This window comes from Dermacentor andersoni, chromosome 1, assembly GCF_023375885.2.
Source record: "Dermacentor andersoni chromosome 1, qqDerAnde1_hic_scaffold, whole genome shotgun sequence".
In the NCBI taxonomy this organism is placed as follows: domain Eukaryota; kingdom Metazoa; phylum Arthropoda; class Arachnida; order Ixodida; family Ixodidae; genus Dermacentor; species Dermacentor andersoni.
This window is the reverse complement of record NC_092814.1, coordinates 226,064,562-226,070,684: the sequence shown is the minus strand read 5'-3', so window position 1 is coordinate 226,070,684 and position 6,123 is coordinate 226,064,562.

The window sequence follows — 6,123 nt, the reverse complement described above, 5'->3', positions numbered from 1 at the left end:
CGATCTCGGGCTTAACAGCGCAACGCAAAGCCCCTAAGCCACCACGGCGGATTTTAAGCATGTTGACGCGTGTACTTGTTTATACTTTACTGCGGACCGCATTTCACACGCTAACAACTTAAACTTATCCCTCATCGCTAGACGTGCCTGCAGATTTGGAATTTGCTCGAATGTTATCGTTGATTCTGTCTGTTGTCTATGTTCTCGCCGTTATCAGGTTGTTTGCGTGACGCGAATAGTGTTGTACTTTCTGGAAGGCGCGCGAGCACCAGCGATTGCGCTGGCACCTACGACGAGTCATGTATGAATATATCCGACGTGTTTGACGCGCACGTCAGATTTCGACGATCGACGATTGTGCTCGCCGCCTTCGTTGTGCTGGAGCATTACTTGTTTTTCCGGGCGGAAGTTCGCCCAATAAAGAGTTACGTTATTTTTTTTAATTATGGGGTTTAACGTTCCAAAACCACTTTCTGATTATGAGGCACGCTGTAGGGGAGGACTCCGGCAATTTCGACCACCTGGGGTTCTTTAACGTGCACCTCAATCTAAGTACACGGGTGTTTTCGCATTTCGCCCCCATCGAAATGCGGCCGCCGTGGCCAGCATTCGATCCCGCGACCTTTTGCTCAGCAGCCCAACACCATAGTCGCTGAGCAACCACGGCGGGTCCAAGAGTTAGGTTATGTTACTCGCAGTTACGCGAAGGTGTCTTTCTTTCCTTATCACTACAACGTGACAATATTATGCCGAAAGAAAGCAACATGTTATTTTGTCTTTCACTACTGATTATTTTGCTTCCAACATCCCCGGAAGACGTGCTAGGTCCCCATGAGAGTTCCACAGTGCTTCTTTAAGGTGCAAAACTAAGGACAGCATAGGTTGATTCGAGGCATCGGTGACGCTAAGAAGAAATCTGGGTTTCGCACACACTTCTCGGACGGCTGCTATTGATAAACGTGGCATGTCCGCGATCCTCTGCGTCGAGGAAGGTGCTGCTGTTCACAGCATTCACTCTAAGAAGAAAAGGAGGAAATGGGGTATTGAGGTTACTCCTTTAGGGGAGGAACTGATCAGCGACAACCATTCCTGGGGTAAGTGCGAGGTGATGAACTGTTACTCCCCCTGCCGTTACTCCTCCGAGGACTAACAGTTGCTCTTTTCCGATGCTCCTGAAGGGAGTAACGGTCATTATTTCCGATGTGCCACAAAGGGGGAATTAATGAAATTAGGCCTTTACACCCTGATAAATAACATTACTGAGATAAAAAAAGGCGCCCCAAAGTAGGATTCGAACTCAAGTCCTAGCGCTCACAAGTCAGGTACTCTAACGACTGCACCACGGCAGACCTTTTTTTTTTCTTTGTTACATGGAAAACAAAATTGAAGGTATATTACAAAGTGGACACAACTACACACTTAAAAGTCAGGCAAACACACACATGCATCCAACAAGTGCATCCAGTCTGGCGGAGGTTCCTGCGCAGCGTACACACTTCTTACATAAGCAGCACTTTTGCGAAAGAAGGATTTTGTAGATCGCGGGCTTTCGGCATGGCGATCACAGTCTACATTTCCATAGGCTGTACAAACCAAGTACTATGAACATGTCATAGGGAGGACCACCCGTAAGCTTAAACGGTATAAACCTAATTGAATATGGAGTGATGTCAATGTCCTTTCTAAGCGTCCGTTAGAGAATGTCCCAAAAAATACAGCATCCCTACAGTCCATGAAACAGTGATCTATGGTTTCGACACGTGGACAGAGTCGACAGTTTGTTGGCCACGGCACAAAGCAACCCCTAGAATTCAACCAAGTTTTAACAGGGAGTGTTTCCAAATGTAGTTTAAAGAAAAATGTTTTTACTCCAGGAGGTACACACATTTTTCGGAGGTGCTTCAGTACATCCTGATAAGGTCGGCTTAAATAAGGTGCACGATACAAAGGATCTGGAAAAATAGAGTCCACGAGCGCCACAGAAATTGCTTTTCGATTCAGAGTGAACACGTACTCCAGGCTGAATCTAACTTTCAAGAATAGAAATGTGTCAACAACCCCCTTGAGAAAGCCCCAAGGAGCCTGTGGGACATCTTTGGCATTTGATGACACTACTATATTAGGAAGATAATAAAGTAAACGGAGTTGCAACACTTCACGCAAAAACGGATGGTCACTGTCTAGACAGAAAAAGAGGCGAGAGACAATTTGCCTGACGAAGAGGTGGACTAATCCTAGACCACCGCGTTCAAGGGGGTGGAACAGATTGTCGCGCCGCATAGATTCGCAACTCGAACTCCAAACAAATGTTGGAAATACGCGACGCCGTGCCTGAAGGCGAAGTCGTGAGCAGTTCAGTACTTGCAGCACATAAATAAGACGAGAAGCTAAGACCACGTTGCACACTTCAGCACGAATGAACACTGACAAATTCCTCCCTCGCCATGAATTCACTTTATGATGAATTTTTCCAACTTCTCCCGACCAATGAGCGTTGCTATTTCTATACTGTGGGAGAGGCACACCTAAATAACGCAGGTCTTTCTTCCATTGAATGCCTGCGCAATGTGATGGCATTGTGGCCTATAATCCAAACCAAAAACCTGAACTTTTTTCAAAGTTAACGCTTGCACCAGAAGCCGCACAAAATTCTTCTGTAATTGCAAGAGCAGCCTTACACTCTTTTTATCGGTACAAAAAAAGGCCACGTCGTCTGCATACGCAAGCACCCGAACCTCATTAGTCAGTAATTTAAACCCTTGGAAATTTTGTTCTTTAAGAATGCTCATACAAAGTGGCTCTAAATACAAGCAGAACAGAAGCGGTGACAAAGCGCATCCTTGTCGTACTGATGATACAAGCCTAATCGGATCGGAGAGAGAGCCATTCACTATCAACCTCATTGATCCATTACCATAACATATCCTCACACCTCTAAGGAGCAGGGATTCGATATTTATATGCTCTAGTACAGTAAACAGGAATGAGTAATTCACCCTGTCAAACGCCTTAGGCAGATCTAGCTGTACCATTGCCACCTGTCCAATCCCCTCAGCTACACACTCTAGCACCGATCTCGCAACATGAATGTTCGTCTGAATGGACAGGCCCCTGATTCCACATGTTTGATGACCACCGACCACAGATCTTATTACAGCTTGCAAACGGTTAGCTAATACCGTTTCAAAAATCTTATAATACACATTGCATAAGGAGATAGGCCGATATCCGTCCACTTCTTGCAATTTAGTCTCATCATCGCTTTTGGCTATAAGGACAGTGTGCCCTTCGTACATTGTCACGGTTAGGTACCCTACTTCCAAGGCTTCACGGCCCGGCCCGGATGGCCTTACTGCCGAATTTTATCAGTGCTTTCGCTCCCTCTTATCGCCATTATTACTGCACCACGGCAGATCGGTTACCGGGACAGGAAATTGAGATAGGTTAAGCATCGGTACGCAGGTGCGGCAATATAAAAACGACTCGGCATTTTGTGTATGCTGTGCGGGGATAGAGTAACTTTGAGTGTACTTGCAACCATAAGCGAGTGCGAAAAGAAATGTGCCCGAGTATCCTTAGGGTGATTTAAACTGAGGCACTACGTGATGTAAACGGGTAGCGAGCTCAAACGGGGCACCTAAGACGACAGAGAAGGACAATTTCTCTGTCACTTAGTGTGTCTCGTTTGAGCTACACATTGCTTCAGTTAAGGTCGTAATCCCCTTAGAACGGAAGGAACTTAGGTACTATTGATAAGCAAAGTGTGGCAGTATATCAATGACTTGCGCGTTTAATGTGTATCACTCACTTATGGTGTGCACACGAAGGGCATGGCTCTTCACATTCCAGCTTTTAAATTTCACGCAATTTTCTCACGAAGAGGCAAAGTGCTGCTTTGCATGTAGTTCAATAGACAGTGCACGAACTTCGAAGTATTCACGATATATAGACAATACCGTTTTCGCCGCATCACTCCATGACACGGACGAAAACAGCAGAGCGCATGGGGAGTAACTGTTGCCGTTCGTCCTCCCGTTACTCTCTTTCCGACCACGGACTAAACACTTACTCTCCGAAATTTGCACACGGCACGCATATTCATACAGTTGCTCCCCTGAGGGACGAAAGCACCCTTTTTAGGACTAACTGCCCAGTTACTCCCCTTTTCCCCGGGATTTTTCTTAGAGTGTATATATTTCGCTTCACGCACCACCTATTCGGCCACAAAGTGTGCGACCTTACCGTCTCCAGGGCCACCAATACATGTTCTCCTGTAAATGTGTGAGGCACGTTTAATAATTATATCGATGAAGAGGATAGGAAACTGGGCATGTTTGTATTGGTTCATGGTTAATAACAACAGCCCACTAGAGAGAGAGAGAGAGAGAGAGAAACAATATTTTGATGTGGAACGGAGAAGGGTGGTTCTCCGTGGTGGGTGGACCCTACAGCTTAGTGCCTCAGCGGTGGTGGCAGAACTTTAGGTTCGGGCGATCAACGACAGTTGATCCTACAATGCCGAGCTGTTCAGCACCAAGTATACCACTGGTCGTGTGTTGCGTTTCGGTTGGGGCGGGGGAGGGGGTATTGGGGATTTTTTGGCAGGCCCACGTAGTATGGTATAGGGTAGCTCGCTCTGTGTATAAAGGACAAAGGGGTTGATAAAGGGTGACGTACATTGTGTGGAGGAGCGTGAAGTAAGGATAGGTATCCTTCTGGAGTTGGTTGCAGGCCATGGCTTCAGCTCTGGGGAGAGATTGGTGTGGTGGCGGCATCGTTCTTCTCTAAAGGCGCTAGTGTTGAATTATTTCATAGGAAGTATGTAGTGCTTGTGAACAGGGGTCCTCTGCCGTCTCTTGCAGTGGCCGGTAGCAGTGACCTCGGGCTAGTGCGTGTGCACGATGGTTTCCGCTGACGGACTCGTGTCCCGGTGTTCAGATTATCGTGGTGTGGGGTATTTCGTTGATGCGGTTGAGGATATCACATACTTTATGCAGATGGCTGTTCGCGTAGGCTCGACATGCTGATTGAGTCTGTAAGAATATATATTTCCTCATCCTTTCTCCGTGCGAAACAGCGAGGTCAATGGCGGCGTCCTATGCCGTGGCGAAGTTGGCGTACACACGCAGGCGGATGCCAGTTCCTCCTGTCTGTGTCCTGTCAGGCTGATTACAGTGCCCTCCCCATTCGGGTACTTGGTTGCATCTCTCCAGAGATCAGCGGAGAGAGTGCCGTATCCTCTTTCTATTGCTTTGGCTCGTGCTTTTCTCCTGCTCAAGGAATATTCCGGGAGCATGTTACGCGAAATAGGAGCCATTGTTATTGATTTGTCGGGACTTGAGCAGTGCTTCTTGACTGTTGGTTGTCGTCACAGTGTATTGCAATCTTTGAAGAGTTATACTGCCTGTTCTACTGAGGGCGAGGCGTGTGATTTGCCTATGTTGGTGTGCTTCACTTAGTTTGTCTAAGGTTTTGTGGATGCCCAGGGGTAGAAGTTTCGTTGTTCCCGCGCCCAGAGAAAAGCCGAGGGCCTGTTTGTACGCTTTCCGTAGCAATACGTTTACTTGGGCTTTTTCTGCTGATGTTAGGCTGAGGTGAGGTATCACATGCGTGACTCTACTGATGATAAGGGCCTGAGTCAAGCGTAGTAGGTCTTCTTCCTTCATGTCATGTCTGCGAAGAGTGACTCTGTTGATAATGCGAGCTACGCTGTAGGCAGTTTGTCTCAGCGCATTTACAGTGTGGTTATTGCGGCCATTATATTGCATGTGAACACCTGATATGCGGAGTGTTTGGACTCTGGGTATCGGTTTTCGGTTTAGGTGTATTTCAATGGTCTCTCGACCTGTGCTTTTTCTTCTGGATTTCTTTCGAAAGACGAGCCGCCCGATCTTTTCTGGGGAGCATTCCAGGCTGCATTCTTCGGTGTATTCGGCGACAGCGTCTGTCGCCGCTTGTAGCGCATCCTACTGTTTTCCACCCGAGCCTCGAGTTGTCCAAATGGTAATGTCGTCCGCATATGTTGCATGACGAACGTGTGGGATCTTCTCTGCACAGTCCGAGAGGTTTTTCATGGCAACGTACGTTGAAGAGAAAAGGTGATAAGACCGATCCCTTATGAGT